This window comes from Physeter macrocephalus, unplaced genomic scaffold (genome assembly GCF_002837175.3).
Source record: "Physeter macrocephalus isolate SW-GA unplaced genomic scaffold, ASM283717v5 random_1201, whole genome shotgun sequence".
Classification (NCBI taxonomy): Eukaryota; Metazoa; Chordata; class Mammalia; order Artiodactyla; family Physeteridae; genus Physeter; species Physeter macrocephalus.
The window spans coordinates 1-22072 of NW_021146738.1; the positions used below are offsets into that span (position 1 = coordinate 1).

Consider the following 22072-nt stretch of genomic DNA (forward strand, 5'->3'; position numbering starts at 1 on the left):
TGGTCATTATCACTGGCTTGAAAGGCCAGTTGGCTCTTGGGAAACAAACAGAAGCCTCACCCTCCCTTCCTGTTGGAAACTTTGGCCTCAGCTGCAGAATGGATGCCTGAGAAACACGTTTCAACTCCAGCCTTGGGGAGCCCAACTGCTCCTGGAGATCTGCCAAGGCCGCTCTCGGGGGAGCTGGGGGGTTGTTGGAGTTGGGAAGTCTGAAGGCCAGAGGGGCCCCCGCTCTGGGAGTGTGGGCCTCATCTGCACACTCTTGACGGTGACCATCTGCATCACTGGTTCTCATCCCTGGCTGCCCAGTGAAAGAATGCTGATGCCTGGGCTCCACCCCAGACCAGTAAAATCACCTTTCTGGGAGGGGGCCCATGTGTCAACATTGTGATTTCTAAAGCACCCCCAGGTTAATTACAGTGTGCTGTCGCGGTTGAGAAACACTGAGGGAGATCAATACAAACAGACAGTGGTCAAAGGACAGAATGGGAAAGCATCTGATATCTGAACAAAGGATTTGCGTTAGAGACCAACTAATAAAAGCTGTCCGAGGCAGGAAGGCTCCTGCAGCTGTGGCTGAGCAGGACTGGAATATTGGAAAAAGTCCACCCGTCTGGGAACTGGCATGACTCGGTGCCCAGGGACAGAGGGAGGAACCCAGCGTGACTCCAGGTCCCTCTGGGCCACTGTGCCTGCTTCTGAGATCCACGTTCGTGCTGCCGGGAGAGGCCCCCGATGCTCCTGTGTGCCTCAGTTCTTCCAGTCCAACTGGATTGCTTGCCCTTCCCAGAACTCCCCCTGATCTTTCCCCTTCTAGGTTTTGGTTCCCGGCATTTGATTCCATCTGGAATGTCCTTTCCCCATCTGTTCAAATCCTTCCTCTTCAAGGTCCCTGCCCTAATGCCAGCTCCACCAGGAAGCCTCCACCTTCCGTAAGCGCCTTGTGTAAGCGCCTGTACCCCCCTTCCCAGACTGTCACTGCCCGGGTGTGCGCAGGGGTGTCTCCCTGGCCAGGCTGCAGATGAAGGAAGGGCGGGGACGATCACACCCCTCTGTGCCTCTTCCTCCCCCGCCTGGCTCTGGGGGTGGGGTGGAGGCGCCCCACGCTTTTCCTGAATGCTACAGAATTTGTCCCTGTTCCAGGACAGGGTGGACAGCCCCAAAGATAAATCCTCTCTGCTCATGCCCCTTCCTGATAGTTCTCTGGCCCGTCCGCTCCATTTCCGGAGTGTCAGGGGGCCTTGTGGTTAGCCGGCAGCGACAGGAAAGAGCTGAGGCCAAGCCTTGACCCAGCACGTGGTGTTCTTAGCACCAGAGTAGCTTCCCCTGGGGAGGGACGGGCAGAAAGACTGAGGCGGGGGATGAGAGCGTCGAGGCCCTGGATGCTGGCGCAGTCTCTTCCCACAGGCAGACCCAAAGTCTTAAAGGGAGGGGTAGGACCTCGCGACCTCGGGCGCCGCCGAGGCCAGTGCTGGTGCCACGGAACCGCCTCCTCCCGACAGCTGGGCGTCCGCCGGCCCGCGCCGCAGGTGACCCCGGTCGCTGCCAATCGTCCCCGCTCCCCGCCGAGCACCCCCAGCGCCCCCGCCGCAGCCGCCTTCTTGGGGTTTTCCGGCTCGGAGCGCCTCAAACGACCTCGGCAGCCGCCGGCCCGGGCCGCTCCCCCGCCCCGCCGCCCGCCTCCCTGGCCGCGGGGCAGGGCTTTCTGATGAGTCAGCGGGAGCCGGGGAGCCTCCAGCCTCCCTGGGCATCTGCTCCGGTGACGCACCGTGACTCACGGGCGCCTGGGCAGCCGCAGCCGCCGAGCGCGCAGCGCGGAGCCGGGACGCCGAGAGCAGGCCCCCGCCGCGGCCGAGCGGCCCCTAGGAGGGCCCGGCTCCGCGCCCCGCGCCCCGCGCCCGGCGTCTGGCTCCTCCCGCGCGCCCAGCGCCTCCCGCCTCCCGCTCCCGCCCGCCTCCGGCACCCTCCTCCCCCGGCCCCTCGGCTCCCCTGGCCCCAGTCCAAGCTGACATCAGACGCTGGCCGCCCGGCCACCCTCTGAGTCAACAGTTTCCGAAGCTGAGCCCGCTGCCAGGGGCTGGGAGAGAGCGCTGCCTCCGGGGGAGGCGGTGCGGGGCTGGCCGGGGCTGGCAGCCGCGGGAGGGCGGAGGTGGGTGGGGACGAGCGGAGCTTTTTACAAGAAGTCACGGGGGGTAGGGGAACCGAGAGGCTGAAAACCGCCCTGCGGAGCTGCCGGGGCGGGGAGGGAACCTGCGCCCGGAGCCACGTGCTGGAGCCGGCGCTGGGTGGGTGGCTTAGGGAGGCGTGGGGGAGGGAGAGGCCCTTGCTGGGAAAGGCCCCAGGCCACGTTTCTGGGGGAGGAGAAGAACCGCGAGTGGACACGCTTGGCCCCAGGCCACCAGGGAACGTTCGTGTCTGGAGAACGCGGCCCAGATCCCTTTGATGGGAGCAGCTCTGGCCAAGCCTGGAGGGCTGGCCCTGCCTGGTTAGGGTTGGACCTGAAGAAATGCACTGGCCTAACCCAATGGCCTCCGTTGACCGCGGTGGGATGGGGTTAGGGCTGGAGACTCCTCCACCTCCCACCCCTCAAAGGATGTCTGTCCAAGGGTCAAAGAATTGGAGAGGCTGAGTAAGTTGAGGGTGGGTGGCTGCCCAGTGAAGGCGGGGGGAGTAGTAGGAAGAAGGAAGGAGGCGTAAAAAGAAGGAAGAAGAATTTTAAGAACATGCCAAGGACATAACTGCAGTCCTTGGAAAGGTGAGTTTCCTACTACCTGAGGAATTAGGCCAAAATCCTCAGAGGAAAGAAAATGGATTCGCTGCAGGAAGGAATGTGGATCCTGGGCTTCTTCCTCTGAGAAAGAGGCTGGAGCCTCTGGGTGCTCTGGTCTGCCACTGTCTGTGTTGAGCACCCATTTTGAGAGGCTGCCTCCTGTGGCTCTAGGATGCTCAAGAAGGGCAAAAGACCCTTTAAAAAGCACCCACGTGCAGTGGCCGAAGCGGCACCTAGAAGCTTCCTTAACCCTGACAGTTTTCTCTGCCCTTGTCAGAAGGGAGAGGGGCCAGGAAGACAGAAAGGCAGCAAAGCTCCACAGGCACCTGGGTTTCCTCCTCTCCCACTCCATCCCACCTCACCCCACCCTCCCTTGACCCCCAGGGTGAGAAAGACACAACTGCCATTAGTGGGCCTCCAGCCGCAATTTATTCTCAGTCTCTTTCCGGGATTTAACTTGCCGTTCTTTCCAAAGCCACAGCTCAACAAGTGATGCCAGCCCATGGAGGGGGTGTTGTGTCTCATCTTGCAGGCAGAAGTAGCACAACAGCTGGGTGAACCAAACCCATCCGGATCTGTCCAGAGCTGTTTGTCAGTATGGCCTCACAGGACCATGTGAGCCGCCTCTTGCCCCATGTGACCCCCATTCAAACTCAGAGCAAGAGCTCCTGGCCCCCTTCTCCTTGGGCAGCCTTCTCCCAAGTGTGTGGATGGGTGGCTCATTCCTGCCAGGTCAAAATAGCATTGAGCCAGACTTCTGGGAAGCTCTGTATTCCAGGCCTCTGTAGAAGAGTTAAAAATAACAGCTCTTGGGAAACCAGGGGGTCTAATTTGCTGAGGTGGGACAAGATGCAGAGCCCTGTGACATCAAAGGGCAGAAATACTGGCTGGGGATCGGTATGGAAAGTGTTAGTAGGAGGAGGTCCTGGGCCCTGTGTGGTTGCCCTTCGGGGAAGTTGGTTGGCTGGACCAGTGGGGGTTATCCTAGGAGGCTAAGGCCAGGTGCAGAACAGGGGCTGTGGCCGGATACTTAAGCCACAAACACTGCAACCCCCAACTTCCACTTTTTTTTTCATGCTGAGAACTCTCTTGGTAGAGGCTGCTTCCTCCACTGTTTCAAATTCTGATTTCTCATGTATCTGTCAGAGAGACAGTTATCACCGTCTGGGTGAAGCTCTTTTCTCCCATTCTACAATCTGCGGGCTTGTAACCCTCCACACCTGCACTGTAACCCTTACCATGCTTTGCTTGGCCTGAGAGGTTTTGCTGTCTTCAACTTCCCTCTCTACCCACAGGCCTACTGGGAGGCCCAGAGTTTCATCTTTGCAACTCCCTCTTGGTGGAACTCATGGGGAAGTGAATTAGCTGTCAACTCTGCCCTCCTCTGCCCCACGCTTGGCCTGATAGCCTCCTTTGTGTCTGAGGGCACTTCCTGTTTGCTGTGTCTGCTGCTTCCACCTTCCACGAGAGCTTCATCCTGGGTTTTGACCCAACCTGCTCTTTGCCTGACAATTCCGCCCAGCCTTTGGGACCCTGGCTTGTTATCCTGATTGACACCTGGCAGCTGTTCAGCAGGGAGAGCTTATGCACCTTCCCTTAGCAGTTGGAACTAGGGCAAAGGGTTGATGGAGCCTAAGTGTACTTCACTAAAGCCAGCCAGCCCGTTGCGTGTGCCTGCACATCCAGGAATGCAGGTGGACCTAACTGAAGCTAACATGTCATGTGTAAATCCACAGTCATACAAAAAATAAGGGCTACAACGCTTCACAAAACTTTTTTCAAAGCATACCATTAAATATGAGATTCCTGGTATGTATTTAGAGGTCTCATTTTCCTTGCAACTTCTGAGGAATAGATATATTGAAAGTGAGATACAAAATTAGGAGATGAATTAGCAGAGATTAGACTGTTTTCAGGGGTCGTGTAACAAAGGTCTGTATTACTGCAGATGCCAGAAAAGTTGGAGATGAAACTGAGCCAAATGAGGAATATCTGCCTCAAAAGATTTGGTGTAACTCCTCAAAACATCTGGCATCCCTTGGTAGCGTTTATCACTCCACTGAAAAGCTAACCTTCTCCAGCCATCCTTGACCACGTAATGGAGCAGAGAGCGGGGGACTGTGTGTCAGAAAATCTGGTTCCGTCTCTGGCTCTGCCGTGTCTGAGCTCTGCTACCTTGGGCCACCTGCTGATCTGTCTGTGCCTTGGTTTCTTCTCCTGTTAAATAGAGATCCTTATACCTACCTCTTAGGGCTCTTGTGAGGACCAGAGGAGGTAATTGACACTTGGTGGGAGCTCTGTAAAGGGTAGCTTAAAATGTTTTAGACTTTCTAACTGTTGGAATAACAACTTCCTTAAGTGTATAATCTTCTCCATTGGGATTCTTTAGGTTTAGGGTCTGTCCAGAGTCAAGAAGTTCAAACTGAGAGAGTGTTGAGCTCTTTTCAGAAGCCACTGGAGCAAAGACCAACATCTCTAGGAGAGGTAAGGAATTTAAGAGCAGCACAATCTGCTAACCAATCGTGGGTTTCAGGCCTGAGAGAAACCTGATAATGAATCATTCTGAGGCCTAATCAGTGACAAAGATGACCTTTGCCCAGACACTGGCATGTTTGAGCTGCTGAATGAGCCTTTAGTGCAGGAGGTGTTGAAAGAGCCTAATAAATACTTATTCATTGAGTCAAATCCAAGAGCTTGAAGACAAATGCAAAGTTTATATTTTGTGTGCCCCTTGACTGTGTGAGATGTTACCCTGAGGGAAAACACTAAATCAGACCCTGCTCTAGTGTGTGATGGGTCCCAGAGCCACATGCCAGGCCCTGGACTCTTGCTCCTGTGAATGGGAGCAGGTAATGTTCCCAGGAAGGACAGATTAATGGGCTGCATTGGACATCCTTTGGAGAGGGAGTAAGAACTGTCCTTTGCACCCCACCTCAGCTCTTTCTGGCCCATCTGACACCAATCCAGGGAACATATGGTATATTAGTCTCCTAGGACTGCATAACCAAGCACCACAAACTGGGTATCTCGAAACAACAGAAATGTATTTGCTCAGTCCTGGAGGCTGGAGGTTTGAAATCGAAGTATCAGCAGGGCCCTGCTCCCTCTGAGACTCTGGGTGGACTCCTTCCTTGGCTCTTCCTAGCTTCCTAGCTTCAGATAGCTGGCAATCCTTGGCATTCCTTGGCCTGCAGCTACATCACTCCAATCTCTGCCTCTGTTAGCACGTGGTGTTCTTTGTGCATCTTCATATGGCAATCTCCTCTTTATTAGAACCCCAGTCATACTGGATAAGGGCCCACCCTAATAGCCTCTTCTTAACTGGTTACACCTGCAAAGACCCTGTTTCCAAATAAGGTCACATCCACAGGTACTGGGGGATTAGGATTTTACAATATCTTTTTTAGGGAAAACAATTCAACCCATAACATATGGTAAGAGCAATACCTTTGATAAACAGGCTGCCGCACAGGCTGAGAAGTTTGTCAACATGGGCATTCTGCCCTGTGCCAGCAAGGGGGCAAATTGGGACAGCAAGTTGGCAGTCCATCTATCAGGAGCCTCCGAAACATTCATATCCTTTAATCCAGTGATTCACAACTAGGAATCCAGCTGTAGGAAGTCATCAAAAATGTTGATAAAACCTCATGCACAGAGGTATTCATCTCAATGTTGTTTATAATAATTATTAGAAACAACTTCAATGTCCAGCAGTTAGGGATGGTTATTAAAATAGTCCACATCTACATGAGGGAGGTATTATATCGCCTTTAGAAATGATATTTCCAGAAAAAAATTTGTAACATGGGAAAAAATGAAATAAAATGATATATTCTATATTTTGTCAACTTTATAAAAAATGTACAAGGGGGCTTCCCTGGTGGCACAGTGGTTGAGAGTCCGCCTGCCAATGCAGAGGATACGGGTTCGTGCCCCAGTCTGGGAGGATCCCACATGCCGCGGAGCGGCTGGACCCATGAGCCATGGCCGCTGAGCCTGCGCATCCAGAGCCTGTGCTCCGCAACGGAAGAGGCCACAACAGTGAGAGGCCCGCATACAGCAAAAAAAAAAAAAAAAAAAAAAAAAAAAAAAAAAAAAAAAAAATATATATATATATATATATATATATATACAAGGAAGAAAAACATCAACATAATGTTAAAAGTCTCCCCCCCTTCTTGTGAAGAGATTATGAGTGATTTTTAAAAATTATTATTATGGCATTATATATATTCTCTGCATTAGCTTTATAACCAAGGAGAAAAAACCCTAATGTTATTTTAAAAATAGATATATAAATAGTTTCCTGGAATATACATTCCAGGGAAGTTCTGGCTGGGAGGAGAGTAGCAGCTGTTGGGTGTCCAGCTGATTTCTGTGTTTATAAGCCATAGCCGTAACCCTCTAGAGTTTCTCAACATGTTGTTGGATGGCTCCTTGCCTCAGAATTACCCATGATGCTTATTTAAAAATGCAGAATTCTAGGCCCAACCCTAGGCCTACTAAATCAGGATCTCTGGGTGCAGGGCCCAGGAATTTGCATTCTTACAGGCTCTGCACACTTGAGTTTGAATTCCCCTTGCCTGAGAGGCTGTGGACAACCGACTCATCAGTAATCCAGCATGGTTTCTCACATCAGTCACTTTTGCTTTGAAGAGAAATTATTCTTTTTATAAAGTTCATTCTTGGTTGTGCCTAAGACCGGAAGCTGCAAAACATATTCAAAAGAATAGAAAATTCATAATTGTATTATATTTTGGAACTCAGTAACAGCAGGTAGTGTTTCCTAATTTACATTAGGCTAATTAAAACGAGTTAATATTCTCAGACTCTACCCTAGGTTGGAATTGAGTAGCTGCAGGAGGACATCAGCCCACAGGGAAAGCTTTGCCCTATTAACAAGTGGGTAATCCACGTGCCGTTAGTTGAGAGTCGTAATTATAGACATGATTACTTTTAACTCACAACCTGAGGTGTCCTTTATTGACGGGTTTAGGGGAGCGCTATCAGAGGACAGTAGAAAGTTCTCCACTTTGAGGTGTGTGCTGGTTCAGGGCAGGCTCTGGCTGAGAAAGCCCTCCCAGCCCTCTGGGGCTGTGACTTGTCCAGACCCAGGGGAGCTGTAACTGCTGGGTTGGGGGAGGGCAGCAGCTGTGCAATTTCAGCCGTCTCGTCAGTAGGTGAAACTCAACACCGCAAAGAGGCAATAATTCAGGGTATTAGTCCACACTTGTTGCTTCCGGAGTTGGTCACAGCCTCCTAGGAGAAAAGATGAGCCATCCTGAGAAAGAAGACAGCTCCAGGTGGGAGCTGTAAGAAAAAAGGGCATCTAGCCTCCTGGCAGGGACCATATCCCCGCTCTGCGCCCTCTCGCCCTCTCGTGGAATAGATGGCTTCAGGCTGCAGGACCCCGCACCTGATCCGCCCTGTTTGGGCGGGAAGAGGGCCACAGGAGGTGGGTGAAGTGCGTGGCCCCTTTTAATAACACCTTCCATTTGTGCTGTGTCATAATCCCCAGCGCTCTGGCAGGACTGGATCGCCCCGCGGTGGGAAATGACACCTGGATGGGCAGGGCTGTCGTCAGCTCACCAACTCAGGGAGGCCCCAGCAGTGGGGCTGAGAGCCGGGGCTCTGGGGAGCACAGGGCAGGAGGTCAGGCCGGTTGTGCCTTCTTCCCTGAGGCATGGGGAGGGAGCAGAGGAAGGCAGCCAAAAGGGTTAGGACCCATCAAGGAGGAAAAACTGTAAAAGGAAGCCCTGTAACTTTCATACAACATGTAATTAACTCTCAGCAGAAGATGCCACAGATTCATAATGGGAGCCGACAGCGGGGGAGGAAGGCTCTGACAAGCATGAGATTTCTTGGGTTTTTTTTTTTTTTAATTTAATTTTTAAAGGAACACGAACAGTTGCAATTATAATCGTGGACCTTCAGTTATAGTGTCTCCCCAGCAGCAAGCCAGCTCATGCTGTCTCCCACCCTACCCAGGCAGGATGAGCAGGAAGGGCTTTTCTGCCTGGAGCTCTCTCCGGGCTCCTGGTGCCCCAGGGTGGGTCTGTCAGCAGCCCCTGCTCTGTCAGCCTGCCCAGCGTGTGAGTCCGTCCCAGAGCCCTCTCTTCTCTGTGACAGCTGTCCTTGGAGTCACCCTGGTCTCCAGCCAGGGGCTCCCAGGGTCGCCCTTCTGGCAAAGCCCAGGCCTCCTCCTTAGTGCCCTGCCCTCAGTAGGGTGGCCGCACCCCATGAGGAAGGGAAGTGCAGCTGGAGAGGAAAGGCAGGGAGCCCCGGGGTGGGATGGCTGCAGGTGGGCAGTGCCTGGACGTCCTCCAGAACAAACGGGGCCAACGTTCTCCCAGGCACAAAGGGCTCTCTGTTCGGGACACACCCAGCCCCGTGTGCAATCTGGGAGGCTCACATTTCCTAACACAAAGGAGGCCCATTCCCAGACAGTCCTGGGTGTGGCCTGCCCAGGGCCCCCGTGACCCATCTGGATGGGTGACTTCAGTCCTCATTATGCTCTGGTCTGCACATGAGGATGGAGAGAGGCCGCTTAACTCCACAGGACATTGGGCAACTGCCTTTTCTTCCTCTGGGAAAGAGGCTTCCTAGGTCTACCACACACACACACACACACACACACACACACACACACACACACACGTGCACACACACACACACACGTGCACACGCATACACTCACACACACATTCACATGCTCAGAGTCCAAATGAGAGAAGGTCCCACCTGACCATGCTTAGACTAGTCAACTCTATTGTGCAGACCCTTCCCCCTTCCCCCAGGCCATTGCCACACAGAAATTAGACTAGGCCCCAAAGAAATCAGGCCAGGCAGTTATGTAACAGGAACCCCTGTACTGACCCCAGGCATAATAGCACTTCTCTTCAGAACTCAGAGGCTCCCCCTGCACTAAGTGCCTCCTTGGTGTGACCCTGCTATGCATGAAAGAAAAAAAAAGAAAGAAAGAAACCTTTGGGTAGGCAAGATGGCATGGAAGGCATATCGAAAGGGTCTGTGCTGATGTGTCTTTCAGCCGAGCTTGAGGGTCACCTGGGGTGGCTGTGCTGTGCCATAGAAAGGGATGGGTCAGGGAGTTACTTAAACCTGCACTGGGCCTCATGGGCTTTGTGCTTTAAAATGAAAGAGTTGGTAAATCAACTATACTCCAATAAAAATTTCAAAATAAAATGAAAGGAAAATTTAAAAATACAATGAAAGAGTTGGAGTAGGATTTCTACGGTCTCTTCAGCGGTCACTCGGGCCTGAGAGCCACAGGGCCACATGGCCGTCCACACAGCTCCTGCAACCCTGCTGCGTCGGGTGGGCTCTGGGTCCTCTGCAGGGAGCGGGGGCAGGCACGGTCCTCTGATCACAGCTGAGACCGATGGTAATGGATGAGAAATGGGCAGTCTTTGAATGTGGGACTTTTCCCTGTCCTGTGCGTCCTGGGCTGTGAACTATGAAGAGGACATTTATTTATTTATTTATTTATTTATGTCCTTAAAATTTATTTATTTATTTATTTATTTATGGCTATGTTGGGTCTTCATTGCTGCGTGCCGGCTTTCTCTAGTTGTGGCGAGCGGGGGCTACTCTTCCTTGTGGTGCACGGGCTTTTGGTGTCTTCTGTTGCAGAGCAGGGGCTCTAGGCGTGCGGGCTTCAGTAGTTATGGCGCGTGGGCTCAGTAGTTGTGGTTCGCGGGCTCTAGAGCGCAGGCTCAGTAGTTGTGGTGCACGGGCTTAGTTGCTCTGCGGCATGTGGGATCTTCCTGGACCAGGGCTCGAACCCGTGTCCCCTGCATTGGCAGGCAGGTTCTTAACCACTGCACCACCAGGGAAGTCCCTAGGACATTCATTTATTGAATATATATTTCTTGGGCACCATCTAGGTGCCAGCAAATAAAACAGACAAAATTTCCTGCTCTTAAGAGCTTACATTTGACACAGAAGCATAGGCGCTTCTCCTCCACATTCGTTTCCTAGGGCTGCTGTAACAAAGTACCACAGATTGGGTGACTTAAGCAACAGAAATGTATTTTCTCACAGTTCTAGAGGTTAGAAATCCAGGATTGAGGTCTGGGCAGGGTTGGTTCCCTCTGAGAGGCTGTGAGGCCTGAAAGGGCAAAGCTATTCCAGGCCTTTCCCCTCACTTCTGCTGAGTGCTGGCAATCTTTGGTGTTCCTTGGTGTACAGCTGCAGCACCCCAACTTCTGCCTGCATCTTCACATGGTGTTCTCCCTGTGTGTCTGTTTATCCAAATTTCCCCTTTTTATAAAGACACCAATGGTGTTAAATTAGAGCCCACCCTAATGGCCTCATTAACTTGATCATCTCTGGAAAGACTTTATCTTCAACAAAGGTCACATTCTGAGCTTCTAAGGCTTAGGACTCCGACATGTCTTATTTTTTTGAGGGTGGACATAATTCAAGCCATAACAGCCTCTATGGAGAAGTGTAGGAAAGTATGGAGGAGAGTCATTTGCCTTTGAGGTGCCTGCAGGCTCTTGCTTCCTCAAGGTCTCTCGTGAATACATCTGATTGGTGGAACCTGGGTCATGAATCTGTGCCACACTGCAAGGCAGGCTGGGAAATCGAGTTTCTGGCTTCTTACCTTGGGGAGGATGGACATCTAATGTGGGATCTTACCCAAACACAGGAAGCGCATTCAAAGGATTCATGCAGAGGTGGCCACAAAGCACAAGAGAAATCTACTATGCAGGTGCTTTCAGATTTTCTCCAAGGAGACCCAAAAGCATAGAATGAGAACAACAGCATCAATGTCTCGTCTGCCCTTTAATGCCTGGTATTGTGTACTGCCCACTGCAGAGACCAAATGTGGGTGACCACAGAGGACATCTGGCCAGTCTACATAATAGCAAACGACTAACATTTAGTAAGCATTTACTATGTGCCAGGAAATTTTCTAAGCTCCTTACATGCTTTGCTAATTTAATCCTCACAACAGCCTTATGAAATAGCGATGATGATTAGCCCCTTTCACAGATGAGAGAACTGAGGTACAGAGAAGTTAAGTAACTTAGCCTACTAGGTGAGAGGGCCAGTATGAGAACCCAGCCATTTCAATCTGAGACTGAGAGCTTAGCCACTGTGCTCCCTAAGAGCACAGTGATGGAAGAAGATGATGAGAGATGGAAGCCAGGCTTTAGGGCAGGTGGGTGAGTGCTATTAAGCCATCGCCCAGATGTCAACCTGGGAGCTCACCGGATCCACCCCTGGATGGCATATACATTGTCTCACACTGTCTGAGCCAAGGTGGGTGTGATGTTGGCCTGAGGCACCCTGACAAAGTCCTCAGGAATCCTGGGAGACAGGCGTGGGGAGAGGCAGGAGGGAGCGGGAGAGGGGAGCCTGCAGCCGGGGTGCTGCAGGACTGGCCCAGGAGGCCCTGCCTGGCGTGGCTGAGAATGGCCTGCGTCCAGGATGCAGGGGGCTGGTCGGGAGCTGTCTCTCCTGAGAGGCAGAGAGAGCCCAAACTAGGCCCTTGCCAAGGTGCTGCCTGGAGAGGGCCAGATGTTCCCAAAGGTTCTTTCCCAGTGACCTGGAGGAACAGCTGGGCCTTGGAGGGGCCGGGTGGCTGCCAGGGCAGGCCCTCCGTGTTGAGGTGCATTTGCAAAGTGGTTCAGGTCCCTGACACATAGCCAGAGGCAGAGACCTGGGACCCCTGTGCGTGCCCTGGGGGAAGCCTTGGCCACACCCTACTCCTGCGACTCTGGATGTTGGAACATTGCTGTTTCTAATACTTTGGGGGGAAAATGTGGGAAAGGGGGTAGAAGGAGATAAAAGTGAATGGGACATGTTTCCGCAGCCCCACGCATGTTCAGCTGGAGAGCTTCTGAGGCCCTGGCCCTTAGGATTGGGCCTTGAACCTCATACCCTCCAATCTAGAGTATAATTTCAAGAGTGTCCATACACCAGGGTTGTCTGTCATTCACCAGTCAGCCCTCCTCTCGAGAAAGCGGGGACCAGCCTAGCAGCTTCCCTTTCCAAAGGGAAATAGGGGACAAGGTGGTAGCTGGGCTTTTCTTAAAAGGAACAGAAGACAAAGGTAGAGTATTTTCCTCAACAGCTTTGACAATAAGGTAAGGATAGTGTGGCTTCCTATATACTGGCAGGACGTTTCCAAAACATACAAGGGTAACAAAAATAAGAAAGAAACGTGAAGGAAAATAAGTTTTCCACTAGAGGTTTTTATTTTCATTTTTTTTTTGGAGGTTTTCATTACTGTAGGTCACTGTGAAATACAGAGTTAATAAGATAGATCAGCTTCAAAAATGTATGCAAACATCAGTAGTGTTCCAGAGTTTTAAAACCAGGTTAATATCTACAATAACATGAAAAATACCAATGCCTCTTATGTACCCTGATGTTCAGTTATCTTCCCATAGATAAGAAGCAGAGAAGAGGGACATTCCTAGAATTTAAAGAATGAGGTGAGGCCAGGGTTGCCAGATAAAATACAAGATGGCCTGTTACATTTGAGTTCCAGATAAAACAACGAATATTTTGTTAGTATAAAAGCATGTTCTGAATATTGCATGGGACAAGCCTCTACTAAAAAAATTATTTGTCATTTATCTGAGATTCAAATTGAACTGGCCATCATGTATTTTCATTTGCTCAATCTGGCAACCTTGTGTGGGCCTCCATCCACCCCAGTAGGGGAAGGCAGAAAAGTGACTTCTGGAAAAGAGTCTGGCAGGCATACGCCTCGTGTCAGGGACTCCAGGGAGACCAGGCCTACAACTCCAGGGCTGCTGTGTAGGGCCCTGGGAAAAGGCCCTGAGGCTCTTCTCGGAGATCTCCCTGGAGGGAACAGGCGGGGCCCAACAGCTGCAGAAGGAAGCCTTGAAAACAACCTGGAAACAATTCAGCCTTCTCCTGGCAGCTGCCAACACATCTACAAGTGCACCAGGGCTCCCAGACCACACGTCGGGCCACCTCCCGCAGTCTTGAGAGGTCACCCTGACCCCCCCTGGGGTATAGCAACACTGAGCCACACCTGAGCTGACCCTGTAAACGCCCCAGCCTGCACTGACCTCTCCTTCAGGTCTGCCTGTGTCAGCCCTGCTCACCCTGAATTTCCCCACATTCTCTGGGGTTGAGGTCATCGAATAGGTCATCGATACCCACGGGCCTTTCCTGCCAGGCTGAAGTGCCAATCCCTGGGCATTAGCTGGGTGACTAGTTATTTGTGTGCTGCCCACAGGTAATCGGGGTGGGGGGGAGTGTGGGCACCTGCTGCCCAGGAGCCCTGGGAAATCACTGGGTGAGAGAGTCCAGCAGTCTCTCCCCAGAAGGTGAGTGGAGCCTGCCTGCCTGAGGGCTCTGGGAGAGCTGCAGACCCTCCAGCCTCACAGGCCCCCTGCTATGCTAGCTCTGCTGAGAGGCAGGTCTCCTCGTGGCTTTCCTCCCAGGGCTGTGTGGCAGCTGTTCTCCTGTCCTTTCCCAGAAAACAGGAAAGGAATAGGGAAGGAGAAAAAAGGGGCAGGCCTGCCCTGGGAAGTTTCAGCTTGAATGTTGGACCAGAGCATTCACTGGAGTGCTGAGAAAGGAAGGAAGGAAGGACAGCCTGTGAGCAGAGCATGGCTTTGATAAGCATCTCTTGTGCGGTGCTTTTAGTCCCATTTTCACAGAAGATGAAACTGAGGCCCAGGGAGTTTGTGGAACTTTCCTCAGGTCACACAGAAAATGCTAGAGTCAGAACTCACAGCCAGACCACTCTGATTCTTCTTCTTTTTTTTTTTTTTTTAATATTTATGTATTTATTTATTTGGCTGTATCTGGTCTCAGTTGCGGCACACGGGATCTTTTGTTGAGCAGTGCGGCTTCTCTCTACTTGTGGTGTGTGGGATCTAGAGCGCACGGGCTTAGTTGCCCCGCGGCATGTGGGATCTTAGTTCCCTGACCGGGGGTTGAACCTGCGTTCCCTGCATTGGAAGGCAGATTCTCAACCATTGGACCACCAGGGAAGTCCCCAGACCACTCTGATTCTTAAACCTGGGCCCATTCTATTGCTCTTTGCTACCCAGGAGAGTCCTAGCTAGCTCAGGAGGAAATAGCTACTGTCTACTCTGTTATTCTACTATGTCAGGTTCCAGCCTCCTCCACTACCCCCAAGCTTGGCTCATGACTGTGAAATTTCCACTAGAAAATAATGCTGAAAGGAAACAGCTGTACTTCTCTGTGACACGCCAGGAGCCCCATCTCCTGGGCTTGTAACCCTCCTGTCACAGAGCTGAGTGAACGCGCTGGGCAAGGCTGTGGTGCTCTCGGCAGCACGTTGAGAATTGCCCCCAGTCCCCACTCTCGTGGGGCTCATTTGGTAATTCCTGACAGGCTGAAAACCAGCCTCTTAAACCCAGCCTGTGTGCTTGGTTGAGTCTGGTGAAACTGGAACATATAGGCCCCCATGGTGCTCCCACCCCCATCCCCAGGGGTTACTCTGAGTTGTCTCTGCCGCTTAGCCCTCCTCAGATGTCTCCCACAGAGGGCTCAAGCCTTCCTTATCTTGGGCATTTCTCATGTCTCTGGCACTCCCGCCACCTTGGGTCACTATTCCTCCCCCTCAACACCTCACAAAAGTAGGATGACAAGAAACGTCTGCATGTGGTAGGGAGAGAGCTCTGTTTCTTCTGATCATGAACTTCCTTTTTTTATTTTATTTTATTTTTTAATAAATTTATTTATTTTATTTATTTATTTTTGGCTGCTGTTGGGTCTTCATTGCTGCGCACGGGCTTTCTCTAGTTGGGGCGAGCGGGGGATACTCTTCGTTGCGGTGCGGTGGCTTCTCTTTTTGCGGAGCACGGGCTCTAGGTGCGCAGGCGTCAGTAGTTGCGGCACGCGGGCTCTAGAGCGCAGGCGTCAGTCGTTGTGGCTCGCGGGCTCCAGAGCGCAGGCGTCAGTCGTTGTGGCTCACGGGCTCTAGAGCGCAGGCTCAGTAGTTGGCTCAGTAGCGCACGGGCTTAGTTGCATCCGCGGCATGTGGGATCTTCCCGGCAGAGCTCGAACCCGTGTCCCCTGCATTGGCAGGCGGATTCTTAACCACTGCGCCACCAGGGAAGTCCCGAACTTCTTTACTGACTCATGCATGTGTATTGGCTGGATGCGGAAACACAGGAGGAGATGGAGGCTGGACGTGGTAGTACCAGCCAGGTCCCCACACGGCCCAGGCTCTTGGCTCAAAGCCTGTTCCCAGACATTTGTTAACCAAACGACGTTAAAAAGGACTTCCAAGCTCTACTTGCACCTACTCTGCTGAGGATGGACTCAGTAGCATTTCTCAGAAGCACCTTTCTTCTGTCACATCTTGCAGCTCCTCTAAGCCTCCAGAAACGTCCAGCCTACGCAATGTCTTCTCTTGTTGGAGTGTGGCTCTTGGAGCCCGACTGCCTGGGTTCACGTTCTGGCTCTGAACCATCTCATACTTGGGCGCATTCCTTAATCTCTCTCTGCCTCAGATCCCTCACCTCTGATGTAGGGATTAGAGCATCTACAGACTAGAGTTGTTGGGATTACAATGTCAACAGCCATAAAAGACTTAAAATAGTAGCTGGTACGTGGTACTATATAAGTGTTAGCAGCCATCATTATTTTTACTATTATGATGATTCTCTCATCTCTTCCCTTTCCTTCAGCATCTCCAGTCCCATCTTTATCAATGCACTGTCCACCTGAAGCCTCGGTGACTGAACAGAGCCGTCCTTATAGGGTGATGTGAGAGGACTTGGAAGGCTGCAGACTCTCACATGAAGATGAACCTGTGCCTGTTGTCTGAGAAGGTGTAGGGACCCCTACAGATGGTTCTGAGGTGGGAAGGAGCAAGTCGCCCTCCACTGTACTGAACGAAGGGGGACCCGCTTGCAGCAGGGGGTGTATCTCCTGGTGGTGATGGAGCTTTGGCTTTGGGTCCAAACAGTTTAGTTCAGGGGAAAACTCGTCAGTCAGAGGAGTGCTGAACATGTCCAGATGGAAGTGAAACCGCACAACTGGTCTCAGATGGGATGAAACCGCACAACTCAGATGGGACTTGAACCCATGGCCTGGGACTCGAACCCACTGTCTTTTAATTGTAATCACACACATGGTCTCAGGACTTAATGAAGCTCAGGTTCTTTGTGTCTCATCCCAGAAGGAATTCAGCTGGAGGCAAAGTGAAAGGTAAGAAGTAGATTTATTGAGAGAGATAACACATTCCATAGACAGAATGCAGTCTGTATCAAAAGGCAAAAGCGGCCCTGAAATATGGTGTGGATAGTTTTTATGGGCTGGGTAATTTCATAGGCTAATGAGTGGGAGAATTATTCCAACTATTTTGGAGAAGGGGTGTGGATTTCCAGGAACTGGGCACTGCCCAGTTTTTGGCCTTGTATGGTCAGCCTCAGAGCTGTCATGGTGCCGGTGGGTGTGTCGTTGATCATGCTAATGTATTACGATGACTGTATAATGAGGCTCAAGGTCCACTGGGAGTCAAATCTTCTGCCACCTTGGACCTAGTTGGTTCTAACCAGTTTATGTTGTATCTTCAACCTGCTATGTCCTTCTTTTTTCTTCTTCTTCTTTTTTTTTTTGGTATCTTACTGTAGTTTATTTATTTATTTTTAACATCTTTATTGGGGTATAATTGCTTTACAATGGTGTGTTAGTTTCTGCTGTATAACAAAGTGAATCAGCTATACATATACATATATCCCCGTATCTCCTCCCTCTTGCGTCTCCCTCCCAGCCTCCCTATCCCACCCCTCTAGGTAGACACAAAGCACGGAGCTGATCTCCCTGTGCTATGTGGCTGCTTCCCACTAGGTATCTATTTTACATTTGGTAGTGTATATATGTCCATGCAACCGGCTGTGTCATTCTTTTAAAGGTTGTGCCCTGCCCCCTTCCCTCCTGTTTCAGAGGTTGCAATTAAGACACTCATACAAAGGGCTCTAGTGGGTTGATGGGTGGCTCCCCCAAAAGATATGTCCATGTCCTAGCCCCCAAAACTATGAATGTGACCTTGTTTTGAAAAAGGGTCTTTGCAGATGTAATTAAGAATCCCGAGATGAGGTCATCCTGGATTATCCAGGTGTGTCCCAAATCCAATGACAAATGTCCTTATAAAGAGCAGAAGAGGGCCTCCCTGGTGGCGCAGTGGTTGCGCGTCCGCCTGCCGATACAGGGGAACCGGGTTCGCGCCCCGGTCTGGGAGGATCCCACATGCCGCGGAGCGGCTGGGCCCGTGAGCCATGGCCGCTGAGCCTGCGCGTCCGGAGCCTGTGCTCCGCAACGGGAGAGGCCACAACAGAGGAAGGCCCGCATACCACAAAAAAAAAAAAAAAAAAAAAAGAGCAGAAGAGAATTCACAAATACAGAGGAGAAGGTCATGTGAAGACAGAGGCAGAGATTGAAGTTATGCAGCCAAAGAAAACCTGGAGCCACCAGAAGCTGGAAGGGAAACTTTGGAGAGAGTGCAGCCCTGAGGACACCTTGACCTTGGATTTTTCGCTCCCAGAACTGTGGAAGAATTAATTTCTGTTGTTTTAAGCCACCCAGTTTGTGGTAACTTGTTTCAGTAGCTACAGGAAATTAATAACAAGGACCAATTGCAAACCACAGCCCATCCCCACCCCGAAAGGAAAAGATAAGGGGCCATGGTCTGAAGTGGTGAAGGCAGAGAGAAGTGAAACTCAAAGGATCAATGAAGGACTTTCATAGCTTGCTGCATACAATGGAGTGGGTTGTGCACTGCACAACGGTGGGCACCATATACAGCATGGTTGTAGATCTGAATATTTATTGCTTGTTTTTTTTCTGCAGGGGTCAGTAAGGTATCTTGAGGAAGGGATGCCTCTTCCTAAAACACAAAACTACCCTATGACCTTGTTGGGTTTTGGTGAGTAACATCTAGATAGCCCTGTCCAATAGAACTTTCTGCAAGTATGGAAATGTTATAATTGCATCATCCAATAGAGTAGCCATGAGTCACATGTGACTCTTGAGCACTTAGAATGTGGCTTGTGCAACTGAGGAGCTGAATTTTTGGCTGTGTTGGGTCTTTGTTGCTGCACGTGGGTTTTCGTTGCGGCGAGCGGGGGCTACTCTTCTTTGCAGTGCGCGGGCATCTCATTGCAGTGGCTTCTCTTGTTGCAGAGCACGGGCTCTAGGCGCGCAGGCTTCAGTAGTGGTGGCTGGCGGGCTGTAAAGCACAGGCTCAGTAGTTGTGGCACACGGGCTTAGTTGCTCCGCGGCATGTGGGACCTTCCCGGACCAGGGCTTGAACCAGTGTCCCCTGCGTTGGCAGGCGGATTCTTAACCACTGCGCCACCAGGGAAGCCCTGAATTTTATTTTAATTAATGTAAATTTAAAAAGCCATATGTGGCTGGTGGCTACCATATTGGACACACAGCTCTAGGTCAAGAAAATGGAAGCTCAGGACTGCTTGGTGTAGAATTTAGTCACCAGAAGCCTGGCCACTATTCAATAGATATTGTTCATGGGCCGCTCTGCAACTGTAGTCCTTATTGAGTTGAGGGCGTCAGTCAGGGACCAAGGTGGAGGTAGAGGTGGTGGCAGGGAGCGAGCAGTGCCCGGAAGTATGAGAAATGCCCAACTGGACCAGAGCAAGGGTCCAACAGCAGAAGGAGGAAGAGAGAAAGGCTTGCCCAAGGAGGTAAGAGATTTCTCTCCAAATTGCTGGCTTTCCCTACTCTGAGTAAACTTTCATGAATCTGTCAATCATGAAGTTAGCTAAACTCTTTAGGAACCCTCCCCCCTTTTTTTCTGGCTGCACCGTGCTACTTGCAGGATCTTAGTTCCCTGACCAGGGATTGAACCTGGGCCCTGTCAGTGAAAGAGTCACGTCCTAACCATTGGACCACCAGGGAATTCCCTCTTTTAGAACCTATTTTTGCTTTCAGCTTTCAGTTTGGAATAATGAAATTTTATTTGGAGATAATCATAGAGATGGGCAGGGGGTGCCAGTCTGGGGGCTCCTGGGCCTCGGGGTCATTCACTCCTTGAAAGGGGGCTCTTTGGGAGCAGGTCTGTTTAAGCTCCCAATCAAGTCTGCTATGGGAAGGTGGGAGCTCTCCCTGTCTCTGCCACCCCACATCGCCCAGGTATAGTATCCAAACTCCTGTCTGGAGAGCAAGACATTTGCTCAGCTGCACCTTCATCCCTTGAAGGGACCTGAAGACTCCTCCAAGGTGGGAAAAAAGGTCTAATATGTCATTTGGTGATCATCACACTCTCCCCGCATGTTGGTGAGCAATGAGTATGAATTTACTGAAGACTTTTAGGGGTAAGTGCCAACCAGACAGTGAGGGCCTGGCTGTTCCGGCAGCATCAGCGTCACCTGGGAGCTTGTTAGAGACGCAGACTCTCAGACCCACCTGATGGAATCAAGACTCGGTTGTAAGGATCCCCATGTGGTTGGGGATGCACGGTAAAGTTTGAAACACTGCTCTAGAACAAGGCCCATTCCCTGACATTGATTTAATGGACTTGTTTTGAATTAATTAATGGAGCCGAACTGACCTTGCTGTTTCAGAATTTTGTTGATTTCACCACCCTGGAGAACCTTCCAGTAAAACATAAATCTGCCAAAATAGTTTCCAAGCTCTATTATCCCAGACGGAATCCCCTCCGAGGCCGTGGATGTTCTGAAAGCTCAGGATAAATTGTCTTCCACATCCCTGATCTTTGTGAGGGCGACACTTTGGGAGTGTGGTGGAGAGCGAGAACCTCCTTTCAGGGCCAGCTCTGAAGCTCGGCTCTGCATTGGTGGCAACTTTTCCTGCCACACCTGAGAGGACCTGGGCTCTGCTCCCACGGAGAACAGTTATAGTATCTCCATCCTCACCTGTGGCTTCCCTGCACCAAAGCCTGGCAAAGAGGTGACCCTTCTCAGGATTTTCTGAACAGAGCCAGTGGCCCATGGCTATCAGAAGAGCGCATGAGCCTACTATCAAAGGGCTTAAAGAGACACAGAATCACCCAATTAGAAAGCAGTAATAAGCAACCTATTTTTCCATCGACAGATGAATGGATAAAGAAGATGTGGTACATATATACAATGGAATATTACTCAGCCATAAAAAGGAACGAAATTGGGTCATTTTAGCAATGTGGTTGGACCTAGAGTCTGTCACACAGAGTGAAGTAAGTCAGAAAGAGAAAAACAAATACCGTATATTAACGCATATATGCGGAATCTAGAAAAATGGTACTGATGAACCTATTTTCAGGGCAGGAATAGAGACAGAGACGTAAACAATGCACTTGTGGACACAGCAAGCGGGGGCAAGGGGAGGGTGGGACGAATTGAGAGAGTAGCATTGACATATATACCCTACCATGTGTAAAACAGATAGCTAGTGGGAAGCTATCTGATCTCCCTGCTGTACAGCACAGGGAGATCAGCTCAGTGCTCTGTGATTACCTAGAGGGGTGGGATAGGGAGGGTGGGAGGGAGGGGATATGGAGATATATGTATACATATAGCTGATTCACTTTGTTGTACAGCAGAAACTAACACAACATTGTTAAGCAATTATACTCCAATAAAAAAAAAAGAAAAAAAGAAAGTGGTATTAGCAGGTCTACAACATCCCATACAGCAGGAGAGGCAGCTGTTGAAAATAATTTTTGAAGAGGTTAATTTTACAAAAAGCAGATTGTAAAATAGAATTACAGTCTTTTCATTTTCATTTTATTATATTATTATTATTATTATTTGGCTGCACCAAGCGGCTGGCAGGATCTTAGCTCCCTGACCAGGGATCGAACCTGGGCCCCCGGCAGGGAAAGCATTAGTCTAACCACTGGACCTCCAGGGAATTCCCCTTTTCATTCTTAAATAAAAATATATCTAGGGCTTCCCTGGTGGTGCAGTGGTTGAGAGTCCGCCTGCCGTTGCAGGGGACGCGGGTTCGTGCCCCGGTCTGGGAAGATCCCACATGCCGCGGAGCAGCAGGGCCCGTGAGCCATGGGCGCTGAGCCTGCGCGTCCGGAGCCTGGGCTCCGCAACAGAAATATATATATATATATATATATATATATATATAGTCAGAGAAAAAAATGCCTGGAAGGATATATTCCAAAATCTATGGTGTCAATCCTCATTAGCCATAGGACACGAAGAACATATGTGTAGTGGGGCTTATGGGCAGTGCGGGGCATCTGGGTAAGAAGATGCTAGAAAGGAATTAGTATCAGGTTTGAGCTTGTGGTTGGTGCTTTGGGGTTGGTTCAGGCAAGCAGGGTTCTGCTTTGAATTGGAT

General features: G+C 50.8%; 1 long non-coding RNA gene and 1 pseudogene across 2 annotated transcripts; one reads left to right on the forward strand and one right to left on the reverse strand.

Annotated features, from left to right (window-relative positions):
* Positions 1–1312: 1312 nt before the first annotated feature.
* On the reverse strand, positions 1313–1751 carry LOC114485493 (translation initiation factor IF-2-like; annotated as a pseudogene).
* Positions 1752–2228: 477 nt separating this feature from the next.
* On the forward strand, positions 2229–21701 carry LOC114485494 (uncharacterized). 2 transcript variants are annotated; one of them, XR_003678909.2, is made up of 4 exons: positions 2229–2755; positions 3246–3385; positions 5160–5254; positions 16444–21701. It is a non-coding gene; the product is annotated as an uncharacterized lncRNA (long non-coding RNA). The 2 variants fall into 2 exon arrangements; XR_003678908.2 differs by lacking the exon at positions 3246–3385.
* The last annotated feature ends 371 nt before the right edge of the window (positions 21702–22072 follow it).